Genomic DNA, 13,866 nt, shown 5'->3' with positions numbered 1-13,866 from the left:
ACTTGGCCAAATGTGCGTTCAAGTTGGGCAAACACAAATGTGGGAATTACCCACCGCCGAACTGATCAATTTAGGTTAACCCATGCACAGTTGGCCGAGTGTGAACAGCAGCAATGTTGGCATAAATCAATACGGTTAAAGCCACGAAATTCCCCTCGACACGGTCTGGAACATTAGGTTGTATATTAGCCAAAACCGAGGCATTAATTTTCACATATTTCGTTCGGGCCTAAACTGCCTATTAGCATGCAAGCCGAATAGCTACAAGAATCATTAACCATCCAACGGACAGAGCTGAGAATCCGGCAAGAAAATTATTCAAACAACTTTGCCCAACTTGTGTATGCGCTTTAAACTAAGCGTAGTATGTAAAATACAAATAAATTGACAAAGTTGTGCGTTTTCATGCTAAAATGTATAAAAGCGAACACGACTATAGCGAATAATATGAAACCACTGAAAATCCTATTAGGTAATTATACTTATGCTTTATTAAAGTGGCTTGATCAATTAAGCAAATGAAACTTTTATGTTCTTTGCCATCCGCGAACCCTTGAGAAATTTGGAAAAGCAAAGACAAAAAGCATCATCGAAACTCCCAAGAACAAATGCCCGGAAGCGTTTCAGTTCCTTGGTGGTCAGATTTTTGGTTCGGCCAAGTCCAGAGATTGAGAAAAAAGAAAATAACAAAACGGACAGAGGTTCTACGGCTGTGCGTTTTGTTTTCAATCATTTCATTAATCACTTCGTCCAGAGAATCTGGACAAGAGTTTTTTGTTCTCGGCGAGGCTGCTGTTTATATCGCTGCCTTCTGCTTCATTTGTGCCCCGAAACGTGTTAATGTCAAATTTGGGTAATTAATCAAATTAAACGAGAGGGAGCGAGGAATGCGATCCACCTAGGAGCTGTCTGCTAATTTTCCATTACTCATTTTCCTTTCGGGCACATTGCTTCCTGTTTCGCCGGCTTGCCAATTGAAATGTTTTTGCCTTTTCATGTCAAGTTGGCTAGTTGCTTTCACTGACAAAATGTCAACGATTGTGTTGACATTAGCTGCTGGTGTGAAAATTAGTCTCGGTCGTTAAAATTGAAAACTGAACCAAAACCGAAGTGTTGATATTTATACATATGCACGTATTTCTTTTTTTTTTGCTTTCAGTAGGCCCAGTTTCCCTATGTTTATGTACTTATCTGTAGGTGTCACGCATTTTCCCCGTCCTGAATACGGTTGAAACTTTCATTTGTCAGCGACATTTTTATGGGTTTTCCTTCAGTAAACATCGCGAGAAATTTTTATTAGTTCGCCATTAAAGTATGTTTCCCTACGTATGAGTGTGTAAATTGTCATAAACAATAATGTCGTAAAGGATCAGGAAACGTTGTTAAAGCCAGCTAACTTGTAGTCATAAAACTTAATTAGTTTGGGCAACATTTAGAAGGCAACTCAAGCGAGCATTTTACAGGAAATGACCCAGAAGTCTTAGAGTTGGTAGGAAATGCAGATAATTAAAGTGCGTATGCAAACAATAAAACCCGATTAAATATAAATTTGTTGCCACAAATTATATCACAGAAATCACAGTACTCTATTACCATATTTCTTACTGAACTTGTGGCTACATTCACCATAAATTATAAAGGTCTGACATCATTTAACCATTGCCATTCTTTTAAACGTAAATAACTCACTTTTGAAGTAAGTAACACACAAAAACAGCAAGCCCTCGATAAAAGAGCCATCTCCAACTGCTAAACGTCAAGATGGGACACCAAACAAAAAGTAAATTTATGAAGTAAACAAGAAGCGCAAAAAAAAATGCTCGGCAATCGAATTAAATTTACATAAAAGCTAAATAAATAACAGACAGGCCCACCACAAAGAGCAGATAAGTAGGCATTTGTTTATGGACTGCAGATGTCTCTATTAAAGATACAATCCATTTCACAACAACTATAGATGAAAGCCTTGGTCAGTGAGAAAATATGAAAATTTACCCAAGGAAATTTCAGATTGCTAATATTGTGATACTAATCAGGCAATCGAATTGCGGCTTATATGTATATATCTCTTCATATTCGTATTTATACATATATCTTCGCATTGTTTACACTTGAATGCAAATTAGTTTTGTGCCCGAAATGGCGTAGAAAATTCCATTCCCAAACTGTTTTCGATTGTAGTCAGTTTCTTTCTGCATAATGCGGATGCTTTATATGTATATATACTATATATACGATGTACATATTCAAGATATATACTATATGCACGCAAACGAATCCGAATCCATTTGCAATGGCTGCATAAGTGTGGACTTATTTTATGGAGCACTCGACTTAAACTGAACCACGTCGCCAGTTCTCAAAAACGTTGGATGGTCATCAAAATAAAAAGGTACGAATTCTTTTTCTACTTCAGCTGCGCGATGACGCACACAATAATTTATTCGCACACAGATACTTTTCGCTTTTCGCTTGCTCTATATTTTTGGTGATGTATAGTTGCATGCAAATATGCGGGAAAAAAGCAATATTTTCCAAAAAATGTGGCGTATACCGTTTGTAAATGAACACGTTTCAAAACATAATCAGTAAAATCTGGCTTTAATAATGATTGTTGAAAGTTTCATCTGCGAGGTATTACAAATTGGATAGGCACTTTTTTCTCAGTGCTTATTGCGCGTTATACATTTTTAATTGAATATTTGATTGAAATCGTGGCCCAGGAAAAAAGTAAATAAATTGTTGGGGAGGAGATGGAATCGAGCTACCACTCAATCAAACAGGTGTTGTGGTCGCCTACCTTTATTGTTCTATTTCTGGGCATTGCTGAAATTAATTACACATCTCAGTCTCAGTGCTCAAAGCGGATTATTGGGGCGTGTACAATGTTCTGTATTTCGATTATATCGAAATGAAATGAAATGACGCGAAATAGAATAAAATACGCACCATTAATTGCATACTTTGAGGCGCCATTACATGGACACTCGTCAAAATCAATAAACTGCTGCTGTTCCCCATTGGAATTGAACTCAAGTCATGTGTAAAACTGATTTGTCTGCAGAAAACATGTCCTGAGAGCCTTGGAATTTCACAACCTTGGTGGAGTCTATGAGTAATCGTTTAATGCCGTTAAATACACAAAATTAAAGTCCCTTTGGTTTACAAGGAGCACTGATTAAAAATCAGCAAAAAACTATAGTTACATATTTATAAATGAAACGTAGAATGACACCAAATATCATAAATAATAGATTATAAGTTGAGAAAGAAGGAAATGTTTTAAAAATCCATACAAGGCATTTGAAGAACTGCTCTCAACTTACAGGATACAAATATCTGACCACCGAAAAGCAATCCAGCTCTTCAGGTTCCTTGGGTCAGAACCGAAAATAATTCGATGCCAAGGAGAGGAAAAGACAAACCGGCTCACTTCCAACAGCTGCAAGCCCATCACAATCAAAAAATCATTCCGAAAAAGTGTGTTTTTACTTTCGCATATGCCAAAATGAGGCAAAAACAAGACGAGGAGCCAGCAAACGAGTCGTCGTCTAATAATTTGTAAAGAGGCTGCAGATCTGGTGAACTGGAGAACTGGTGAACTGGAGAACCGAAACCCGGCGTCTCTCATTGTCTCGGGATTCAAATTATTGTGTGTGTAGTGGGGCTTCCTCAGCTCAAAGAAGCTGGGTTCGGAAAAATGGAATTTTTGAAATTTGAAAGGTGGAATCGTTTGCCCATCGTTTGCCCATGTTTGCCCACCAATTAGTTTTTTTTGCCCACGTCCAGTTTTGAAGATATAAAATTTCGAAAATTTTCGAAAATTTTCGAAAATCAAAAAGTTGACTTTTTTGAACTTTTTTTTTTTTAAATCGCAATAACTTCGTTTGCCCACGTTTGCCCACCCTTTAGAATTTTGAAAAAACTTTTAGTTTAGAAAATATAAGGCCTTAAAGTATTATGCATTTTCCACCTACTAAAACTAAATATTTTCAAAAAAAATCTTTTGCCCACCCTTTAAAAATGGTTCTAAACGTTTGCCCACCCTTTAGAATTTTGAAAAAACTTTTAGTTAAGAAAATATAAGCCCTTAAGAATTAAGAATTTTTCATACCTCAAAACTAATTATTTTCAATCAAAATCGTTTGCCCACCCTTTAAAAATGCTTTTTATCGTTTGCCCACCCTTTAAAAATTGTTTTTTTCGTTTGCCCACCTTTAAAAAAAAATATTTTCGTTTGCCCACCTCTTAAAACTAAATATTTTCAAACAAAATCGTTTGCCCACCCTTTAAAAATGCTTTTTATCGTTTGCCCACCCTTTAAAAATTGTTTTTTTCGTTTGCCCACCTTTAAAAAAAATATTTTCGTTTGCCCACCTCTTAAAACTAAATATTTTCAAACAAAATCGTTTGCCCACCCTTTAAAAACGCTTTTTATCGTTTGCCCACCCTTTAAAAATTGTTTTTTTCGTTTGCCCACCTTTAAAAAAAATATTTTCGTTTGCCCACCTATTAAAACTAAATATTCTTGCATCTCACAATTCGCACGGAAATCTTTCTTTTTCTCTTTCTTACTCCCAAAAAACGATCAGAGACTTGAGGTTTCTTTGCATATAACCAACATATACATATAAATAAAACACACATACACATTTTCGGTTCTGCTATCTGCACTGAAAAAATCAAATTGAATAAAAAATGAAAATACATATTTTTAATGCTTATAAAAACTCAAAATTATTTTAGATAATAATATGGTAAAGCAAACACATATTTGTTTTTAAATAATATCTTTTTTTCTGGGTTGTATGTATGAAAAACAATTTGCTAGCAACGAAACGTACAACTGATTTTTAGCTATGTAGCTTTTCAGTCGGACAGCAACTTAACGGTTAAGCATGTGAAATTGTTGTTGCTCATCATACAGAACTAGTGAAGAATAAGCAGAATACACAATATTGTTTTTGTAATATGTACGTATGTATGTATGCATAGCCAATGCGGCAAGTACCACGTGTGCGTATGCATGTGTTCTGTAGGCAGATCCTAAAGCGAGTTGGCGCCACAACTTACTGAAAGTAAGTTTTAATTGAAAATATTTTTTTTTAAGGATAAAAACAATTTTTTTACGGTTGGGAGTAAGAAAGAGAAAAAGAAAGATTTCCGTGCGAATTGTGAGATGCAAGAATATTTAGTTTTAATAGGTGGGCAAACGAAAATATTTTTTTTTAAAGGTGGGCAAACGAAAAAAACAATTTTTAAAGGGTGGGCAAACGATAAAAAGCATTTTTAAAGGGTGGGCAAACGATTTTGTTTGAAAATATTTAGTTTTAAGAGGTGGGCAAACGAAAATATTTTTTTTAAAGGTGGGCAAACGAAAAAAAACAATTTTTAAAGGGTGGGCAAACGATAAAAAGCATTTTTAAAGGGTGGGCAAACGATTTTGTTTGAAAATATTTAGTTTTAAGAGGTGGGCAAACGAAAATATTTTTTTTTAAAGGTGGGCAAACGAAAAAAAACAATTTTTAAAGGGTGGGCAAACGATAAAAAGCATTTTTAAAGGGTGGGCAAACGATTTTGTTTGAAAATATTTAGTTTTAAGAGGTGGGCAAACGAAAATATTTTTTTTTAAAGGTGGGCAAACGAAAAAAAAACAATTTTTAAAGGGTGGGCAAACGATAAAAAGCATTTTTAAAGGGTGGGCAAACGATTTTGTTTGAAAATATTTAGTTTTAAGAGGTGGGCAAACGAAAATATTTTTTTTTAAAGGTGGGCAAACGAAAAAAACAATTTTTAAAGGGTGGGCAAACGATAAAAAGCATTTTTAAAGGGTGGGCAAACGATTTTGATTGAAAATAATTAGTTTTGAGGTATGAAAAATTCTTAATTCTTAAGGGCTTATATTTTCTTAACTAAAAGTTTTTTCAAAATTCTAAAGGGTGGGCAAACGTTTAGAACCATTTTTAAAGGGTGGGCAAAAGATTTTTTTTGAAAATATTTAGTTTTAGTAGGTGGAAAATGCATAATACTTTAAGGCCTTATATTTTCTAAACTAAAAGTTTTTTCAAAATTCTAAAGGGTGGGCAAACGTGGGCAAACGAAGTTATTGCGATTTAAAAAAAAAAAAGTTCAAAAAAGTCAACTTTTTGATTTTCGAAAATTTTCGAAAATTTTCGAAATTTCATATCTTCAAAACTGGACGTGGGCAAAAAAAACTAATTGGTGGGCAAACATGGGCAAACGATGGGCAAACGATTCCACCTTTCAAATTTCAAAAATTCCATTTTTCCGAACCCAGCTTCTTTGAGCTGGCTTCCTCGGCATTATTTTCATTTTTTTTTTTTTTTCGACTGCCAGATTTGAATACACAGCGGCACAGAACAGGCATAAATCTTGTTTTGATTTATATATTTGTATAAAACTCGGTGAGATGTGTCGCCTGAAGAGAGAAGCCCATAGTTTTTCAATTAAAAGCCATTCTAGCCATGTGCGAGAGAGACGAAGGATCAAGATTCTGCTGGAAGAATCTCCCGCGTTTTTTCTGATGGTGCTGCCTCTTTTTTTTTTTTTTTTTTTGGGTACATTTCGTCGTTTTTTCGTTGATGACCTTGAAAAGCTTTATCTAAAAATCGAGTGCAATCAACTTTATAAACACTCACGCACACAGGCTCACTGGCGTTTCCCCTACATTTCACACACACACACACACACACACACGCACACACATAGGGGGCTTTGAGAATCGAGCGGTATAACGCGTTAGGTAAAGTCTTGGAGCTCACTCGCTCTCGCTCTTTGGCTCTCTGGAGACCCCGAGTAGGGGCTAACCGCACATAATAATTATTCTAGATCCCCAGGTTCGGTTCCCAAAGTATCTGCGAGTGTGCGAGAGTATCTGGGCAAAAGGTGGTCGCTCCGATGGTCAAATGGCGCTCTTGTTTTCACGCTTTATGGCATCTTTTTGGTTTTTGGTTTTGGTTTTGGTTTCGGTTTCTTTTTGTGTTGGTAATAATAGAGTTTTGGTTCAAAGCCTTTGGCCAAGCAACCCAAAATTGCTGTGTGTGTGGATTTTCGATTGGGGGTTAGGCAACAGGTAGTTGATGGGTGAGAAGTTAGGTGTACTCTTTTCGGGCGGCTTCCTATCTGAGCGATATGAATGCAGTTAAAACCGGAACTCGAACCCTTTCGGATTAGAAATACTACCAATTGGTAGTAATAAATGCAAAAGTAGCACTCATAAATATATTTATTGCATGCAAATAGTGTTGTTACACTAGCTTACCAGCTTACACTTATTAGGGAATCCCGCCATGCCTTTTCACAAACTAATAGCTTCTATTCTTTAAGCATTTCTGCCAAGGTTGCTGCTTGATAGTTTACAAGCTCCTCAAACTAATGCGCAGTTATCTTGGCTTATAAGGGACCAGGTTTTGGTATCAGCTTTCGAATCCGTGACTCATACTTCCTAATCAGCCGAAGCTATAGTTTATAGGCACTACTCTTCGTACTTCCCACTACCCTCCTTCCTGTTGGCCCATTCAATCACTACGAAATCAACTAATACCCATAAAACAAACCAGAAAAATACTTTGACAAAACAAATATTTGGCATATATAATGGGCATTCCTGAGTCGTTTTCAAATGTTGTTGTTTCTTGTGTTATTTTTTTTTTTCTTTCGCCTTTCGGATGCTTGCATTAGCCGCACACACACACACACACACTCACTCATACACACAGCTTCGAGCTGAATGCCTACCAACGATTTTTTACGCCCAGCCAACGAACCTATGACATCAACATTATTTCGGCCAAAAAAGCCAGCTGAAAATTATTCATTTCGTATATTCGAATTTCAACAGAGCAATGTGCAAGTAATGAGTGGTCAGAGGGGTTTCCGGGGGGACCAAGGAGCTCTTTCTCGACTAAAAGCCGAGATTGTCTCAAGCTTTTCCATGCCATTTAAACGACGTTGATTGCTCAATTCGCCAGAAAACCAGATGAGCTAATCGCCGGCTTGGCTTATTCTGACTCTGACTCTGGCTCTGACTCCGACTTTCGACTACTGGGCCAAAACTTTGACTTTAGATTTTTAATTAAGATAATTATAGTTGGACTCGAGCAAGTGATTCGCGATCTGGTTGGGAACAAGAGTGCAGACATCAATGAATGGTCGGATACCCAAAGTGAGTTGAAACATTTGTTGGCCCAAATGTCAGTCCGTCAAATATTTGTGGGTCGAGGAAGCGCGTTCTTTTTTTGCCTATAGATAAACACAGACGTCAATTAGTTAATATGCTTTTAAAAAAGGAACCGCCGAGCGCTATTTCAGTTTTTCGTCTGTGACTAAGCCAACCACATGACAAGAAAAGAAACCTCAGATAGAGACCATAACAATCACACATATCTTTCGGTCAAGTACAGTAACAGTACAGTCAAAAAACTGCAATTTAATGGGGTTTTCATTTGTTTAACCTATTATACAATAAATACAGGGGGGCCAGCAAACGGTGCACTGCAAAATGAGTATGAATTCAACAAATTCAGTTGAAGAAGCACTCACACAGATACGCGACCAACACACTGAGAAGCGGGAACAATATATGGCATACATAAAATTAAAGAAATCGCACCCAAAAACCAAATTGGCATAAACTACGCCGAAAATAAATTGAAATCTAAAAATGAAATTCAAATGCGGCAAACGCCCCAAAGCGGAGAAGTTCGCAAAGCAACACAACAAACAAATCAAAATAAGGCACACAAAAAGCGCAAAGCGCAGGCAAAGTCAAATAAAAAACACAACAATGTGGATAAGTGGATGTGTGGAGGAAATAGAGGAGCACATATCAAAATATCCAACAATGTCAGACGCACTACCATGCTAAGAAAACTGCGAGTCTTCTGAGAATGCCAATCGAAAATCATATGTATACAATTTAACGTGTATTTGCATAAGGAAATGGTTAATCTTTCGTTTAAATGTGATTTTTTGAGAGCACTATATTTTGTTAGGAGTTTCAATAAGTAGTAATTTTAAACCTACATGTGGCATCACCAATATTACAAGCTGTAATGAGTTTAATGCAGGAGAGTTTGAAGACGGCAACCATTTCTTAACCACTTTTTAAAGAGCAGTTAAGAGATCTTCAACACATTTGCGCAGAACTTCAAAAAGAAATTAAAATTATAGCAAAACTCGTGCAGTGGTACGTTGAGAAACGGAAAAAATTATATATAAAAATTACTGACAAAATGAGGCATTCAGAAACCAGTTTTACCTGGAAAGAAACAAAAATTGCTCTGATATTGTACGTAAGCAGTAATTGAAGTTAACGTAATTATAAACGTAGTCCCGGCCAACAAGAATCATGTGCAGCACATACAAAACAACAAAAAACAGATCAGAAATAAAAGCATAAAAAAGAAGTTGAACAAAAAATGTCTTATACACACGACGAAGTTTTCGAGTGAGGAGAGCGAATGGTCAAGCTTAATTTCCAATTAACATGGAAAACTTCAAAGGGACAAATTCATTTACGCTTCACAGGAAAGTGTGTCCAAAACCGTGTGACCTCAAGTTTTCCCCACAGCAAAGGAAATTCGCGCTCGGAATCGGAAAATTGGAGATATTCCTAAACGTACTAATTTTGTTGGTTTTTCTCTCTACTTTGTACCTTTGCCTTTTAATATGAAAAGTAAGAAAAGCAAACAAAAGGCATATATTCAATATTTCTAAAAAAACATGTTTAACATATGTTTACTTTAAGAGTCACATGCATTTTTATGTGAATAGAATAATAATACTTTAAGTACTAGTTAGCAAAACTGTTACATTCTTATAAAAATGTATTATAAACTTATACATAAACCACATTCACATTCAAAGCTGACTTACGACTTAACATTATTCCCGATGGCTCTCTAATCTCTATAATTTGACCACACATAAATTAGTCGACGATTATTTGGCAGGTCCCAAATTATAGCAATTCATTTGGAAGTAATCAAGATTGCATTTGCCCAACCATACCATGTTAAAAATCTATTTCCTCTCCGTACTACAATTATAATTGCTCGAAATTCTGTATAGGTTTCCTCCACACTTCTCTCTGGGTTCCTACGATACTCTCAGTTTGCCTGTCTATGTGGGCAATGGGCTGTCTTATCAGCCTTTTTCAGTTTTCAAAACAAAGTCCATTTCCATTGTGTGTTGGTCAGTGCTCGTGCGTGTTTCGCGACTCTACTGTACAGTAGAGACATCGTTTAAAATGCCATTATCTAATCGCTGCTTTGTGTGTGTGTGTGTGAGTGTGTGTGTGTGTGGGGTTCTTTGCTGGTTTGTGTGAGCGGTGGGGGCACCGGCGATAAGCCTAAGCGCAGCAATTTTAGTTAGTTTCTTCCTCATGCTTTTATTGAATTATGAGCGGCGAAGATTAGGTTGAGGGGCGCCCGAAAAAATATACAAAAACCGAAAGAAACACAACGAACGTATCTGAAACTATGAAATATATGTTTGAGGTGCTCTTTTTCTGATTTTAATTTTGAGTAGAGGAAAACTGGTTTAACCTGTATAGAAAAACAAAAAAAAAGCCAAATTGCCGACAGCCAGTTAATAGCAAAACTCAAAAACACCAAGTCTAGCAACAATAAACTAATTAAATCAAACCAAAATACGTCGCAAAATGTTCTAAGAGCTCACTTCTCTCGCATGTAAGAGAGTGTGATTAGGTAAAAATAGCTGAGGATTTTCATTGACGGTATAAATAAAATGTTCTCAAAATAAATATTTCAATATCATATGCAAAACTTGGCGTTGATAAAGAACAAAAAAATAGAATAAAATAAAATAAAACAGCCGACATGCGCTCGCTCGCTTGACAAATGTATCTGTGAGATACGTAGCGCTGAAAGAGAGAGAACCTCAGTTAAGAACCACGAACGGAACGGCGAATAAAATAAACCTTTTCGATTCGTGTGAGCCGATTTTCAGTCGCTTTTCTCAGCTCCGCGGTGATACCGATATAAGTTTCCTTTGGGCTTAGTTCTCAGTTTTGGTTTTGGTTTCGTTTTCGGTGTGGGTTTTGGTTTGGGTTTGGGCACTCAGTTTGGGGTTTGTTTGTCGCCGAGAGATCGGATCGCACCGAACGAGAATGAATGACAAACACCGAGGCAGTTTACAATGTTTGCTCGTGTATTAGCAAAAGAATTCTAACTGAACCGAGCAGCGCGACTCGACTCACGTTTTCTTATGTAACAGCCAGCACTTCCACACTTCTGTACTCTCGAACTATTATTTCTATTGGAAATAACCAGAGTTCTGATAAGTGTTCTTGCAAAAGACGAATCTTGCTTCAGACAAAATGTTGGGAAATTCAAATGGACAAATGGACATATGCGTACCTTTCCCAAGAATTAATCGCACTTGCTGAGTCAGCTAAGAACCAAGAAAATCTTTCAGACTGTCACGCTTAGGGTTTGATTATGATTTCAATATTAGTCTTTAGAAAGCTTTGAATTTTCTGTACTGAACTGTTTCTTACATTTTAAATGATCTCCAGAACATAAAAACTTCAGAATTGAAGCGAAGGTGGGATTAAAATAATATTTCATTTGATACTTTTATCTAATAGGGTCTTCGTTGTCTCAACCCAAGAAGATTTAAATATTTGGGATAAATCATATTTGTTTCAGAAACCATTGCTACATATTGCTACTTTTCCAAAGTAAATCTTTTAGAGGTCAAAATTAGTTAATACCTTTCAGTTGATGATTAACGTTGATCAAACCTTGCTCGTTGACTTCAATCCAATAGATAACAATCTACAATAAATGCGTTAATCCATGTTTGCTTAGTTTTTTAGGCGGCATTATACGTGTTAATTATTGAATATATGTATCATTTGATTTTGCACATTGATTTGCACTTCTTTGTGTATTATACTTTATTTTGAGAGGTTTTTAAAGAGCGCGAGGCAAACAATTGAACAATTTGCGTCGATAACTGTAAATCGCTTTTGGTTTTATCTTTACATTATTATTTACTTTGTATACAACTCGCAAAGTGAAACCGTTGTGTGTATAAATATATATATCTTTAAATCGATTTGGTTTTTATCTCTTTTTTATGTATTTTTTCCTTTTCTTTAATATTTTTTTCAATGACTTTCCAAGGCTAGCTTGAATTTATTTATGGTTTTTATTTGTATTTATTTTGCACAAAATATATACACCAAGATCTTGGGTAAATCATATAGTATTTTGTCAGAGAAACTGCTGGGGGACGAGAAGAATGTAGAACTATTAATATTGTGTGTGCTTTTGCTACTTTTTTTTGACGGGGGTGGGGGGAATTTCGTATTTTGAATTTTCCAAAAAGTGGGCAATTAAGATTCACACTGAGCGAAACGCAGTGGAAACGAAACAAAATATAAATAAAGATACGCAAGCGAAAAGCGACAAAATTATGAAACCCGAAAGCGGCAAAGCGACACGAGAGAGCCAAGAAGAAGAGAGCGAGCGCGAAAGAGAGTTCGAGGAACGTTTGGGCAATGGAACGCCACACAAAAATTCCGCAACAAAACGAGGAAATTTTCTTCAAAACCCTAATTGTTACAAAAACACAACAAAAAAGCAATAAACGGGAGAACCTAAGCTGATTATAAGATTTCTACTGTTTGGGTCTTGGATAATTGTCGTGTATCTGAACGATACTTGTTTGTTTTTGCAAAGGGAGCGACGGAAAAGACACGCACTCACACACACGCACGCACACGTAAACACACACGCGCACTTTGCATTGCTTTTTTCTTCATTCTTTTTGGGCTGTGCCAACTCTTCCCCTTCGTTTTGGTGCCTTTTCTACGCACTTTTCTGCGGCTATAACTTTCAGTTGATCTTTATTCTTCGTGAAACGTGAGCTAAAAGGTAAATAAAGTCGGGACAGACACGCACGGCGAACAGAGGCGGATGGAGAGAGAGTGAGAGAGAGAGACACGTCGACAGTGGACAAAGACGAACTGTTGCGAACAGTGAACCTCACCAAACGAAATACAAACTCGAACTGAAATGCATCTCACCGATACGCACATCCATAGCCACCAGCTGTGTGACGTGCCGTGCCTAGCTCTTATCGCGCTCTTAGCCCTCTCTTTGCGCTGTGTCAAGTGTCAAGATGGGAGACCGTGGTAGCGCACTATTGCCGGCCCCTTCTTTCTGCCGACGGGGGGCGGCCCCACTAGAGCGGGACGGCTAGTGAGGCCTTCGGCCCTGGCCGCTCTTCTCTTGTGCTCTTTGCGCTCTTTCAACTGCCGGCATTTTTGCTTGAGCTCCCCACCACACACAAAACACAAATAAACACAAAAACAAAATCAAAAGTAACTTTGACTTTTAATGGCGGATTGGCGAAATCAAAACCACAACCGATCCCAGTTTTGGAATATTTAAAAAAACCGTTTTTGTCTCCAAATTCATAAATGCGGATTTTCTATGTAGCTAAATATTAATAATGAAAATTTTACAATGCATATTCAAATTAAAACATTCATTCAACCTTTTCGAATTATTGAACTGGTTTAGCAGTAATAAATTAGCAGTATATAGTTTCCTGACTTTGTTTTATTTAAGATTTTATAAGAATTGTACATATTATTTATTTTTAAAGAAACAACCAAAGTTAATAACACTGGAAACTTAATGTTGTTTCAATACTTTTTAAAGAGATTTAGTGGCCGTCTGTTCTGTAATTATATATATAAAAAATAATTCATTTGCCCTTAAAAGCTTTTCGTAACTTATTCATTTCAAAAACAAACATTTTGAACCACCTACAACTTCTATAAAATTCGTATAAAAAATTGATTTTTTA

General features: G+C 36.4%; 1 protein-coding gene across 2 annotated transcripts in view; it reads right to left on the bottom strand.

The window, feature by feature from the left end:
• Nucleotides 1-13,101, bottom strand: part of LOC6543165 (neurogenic protein mastermind) — a 69,865-nt gene extending 56,764 nt beyond the window's left edge. Inside the window, exons 1-2 of one of the 2 annotated variants that reach the window (XR_003407827.1) lie at nucleotides 13,042-13,101; nucleotides 12,217-12,272 (exon numbers count right to left, since the gene is read on the bottom strand). The gene's annotated coding sequence lies outside the window, so the exon portion shown is untranslated. Of the gene's footprint in view, nucleotides 1-12,216; nucleotides 12,273-12,868 lie in introns of those variants that run through there. The other variant, XM_001969245.3, reaches the window with a different exon arrangement.
• Between the last annotated feature and the right edge of the window lie 765 nt (nucleotides 13,102-13,866).

This window comes from Drosophila erecta, unplaced genomic scaffold, assembly GCF_003286155.1.
Source record: "Drosophila erecta strain 14021-0224.00,06,07 unplaced genomic scaffold, DereRS2 tig00000055-arrow-pilon, whole genome shotgun sequence".
In the NCBI taxonomy this organism is placed as follows: domain Eukaryota; kingdom Metazoa; phylum Arthropoda; class Insecta; order Diptera; family Drosophilidae; genus Drosophila; species Drosophila erecta.
Note: the sequence above shows the minus strand (reverse complement) of the source record. Positions and strands in the feature narration are given on the sequence as shown.